The sequence below is a fragment of the Phoenix dactylifera genome, chromosome 9, assembly GCF_051530095.1.
Source record: "Phoenix dactylifera cultivar Ajwa chromosome 9, Ajwa_hap1_PhDact_Kaust_v1.1, whole genome shotgun sequence".
NCBI lineage: Eukaryota > Viridiplantae > Streptophyta > Magnoliopsida > Arecales > Arecaceae > Phoenix > Phoenix dactylifera.
Window position 1 is genome coordinate 11,633,687 of NC_143198.1, and position 1,513 is coordinate 11,635,199.

General features: G+C 42.8%; 1 non-coding gene across 1 annotated transcript; it reads left to right on the forward strand.

Annotated features, from left to right (window-relative positions):
• The first annotated feature begins 581 nt into the window (after window positions 1-581).
• LOC120105277 (small nucleolar RNA R71) lies at window positions 582-687 on the forward strand. Its single transcript, XR_005507674.2, has one exon. It is a non-coding gene; the product is annotated as a small nucleolar RNA R71 (small nucleolar RNA).
• Window positions 688-1,513: the final 826 nt, after the last annotated feature.

A 1,513-nucleotide genomic window follows, 5' to 3' on the forward strand; every position in this document is an offset into this window, starting at 1 on the left:
GGTAGGGATGAATATTTTGTGGGGTTAAAAAATTTTGAGGATTTTGAAAATTTTGGGAATAGGGTTGGGCTGTATTCGAAGCTTGCTGCTTCCAAGAAAAGTTTGGATGATTTCGCCATCCCGGGTTATAAGTATTGGAAAATGGGTCATTACCCGGTCTAGGCTGTGTTTGTGCAGCATTGATGTGTTCTTGCACGAGTTCGGAGAATTGGGGCGCTGAAGGGCACTCATGAATAGGGTGGGATGGGCTAGAACAGATAGTACACACTTGTGCTTGGGAAGAGTTAATGTAATGCCCACCTATCATCAGTTGGTCAATCTTATAGGACAATGCATCTACCTTGCTAGACAGGTCCATAGAATGACTTATTTCACAAATGGTCCCTTTTCTTTGAGAACTCAGGGGTGCTTGACAAGAACAGGAAGCATGGTGGAGGGAGTTTTCATTAAGATTTTCAAATAATTGCCATGCTTCGTGCTCATTTTGAAGCATGAAAGTCCCCCCGCATGTAGCATCGATCATCTGACGGTTTCGTTCAGTCAATCCGTCATAGAAACATTACATTAGCTGTCACTTAGGTATTTGATGATGAGGGCATTTACGGATTAGGTCCCGAAATCTCTCCCAAGTTTCATGAAATTCTTCTCCCTCAGTTTGGAAGAAGCTTGTAATGGCACATCTAAACTGGTTCGTTCTTCCTATGGGAAAGTATTTTTTAAGAAATTCTTGTTGCATTTGATCCCAAGAACGAATCGAGTTAGCTTCTAAAGAATTCAGCCATTGTTTGGCTCTAACTTTAAGCGAGAAAGGGAATAATCTAAGTTTCAGAGCATCATCAGTGAAGTTCTGAATCTTGACAGTGGTGCAAATCTCAAGAAATTCATCTAGGTGTTTATATGGTTCTTCGTTGGTGAGCCCATAAAAAGATGGGAGCATTTGGAACACACTAGACTTTATTTCTGTGGAGTGATTGATTATAACCCTATTTGATTTTGATGAGCTCAAAGCATTTGAGTATATCTTATGTTATACTAATGAATTCAATCTAGTGTTTCAGTCAAATATTTGTGATTTTATGTTTAAGTGTCTCTAGCTTTGGTTCAATACCCTTTGGCTAAGTATGGAAATCAACTTGAACCAAAGTCTGAATCTCGAGTCGACTCCGGAAGATTACGAGTCGACTCCAAGCGTATCAGAAGCACTGGCACAAGCTTGAGTCGACTCCTACACATTACGAGTCGACTCGGACTGAGAACAGACAGCCGGACAGAAAGATATATCTCAGAACCTGTCACCGAGTCGACTTCGGAAGAATTCGAGTCGATCCCGATGTTTGCCGAGTCGACTCCAGCAAAGTACGAGTCGACTCCATGGAGTAACAGACAGAAAGACAGAGAAGCCATTTTGGACTCTGAGAGCCGAGTCGACTCCCGAAGAACTCGAGTCGACTCCGACGGTTGGTAGGTCGACTCCTAAGGAAGCCGAGTCGACTCCCGCAAAGTCCGAGTCGAC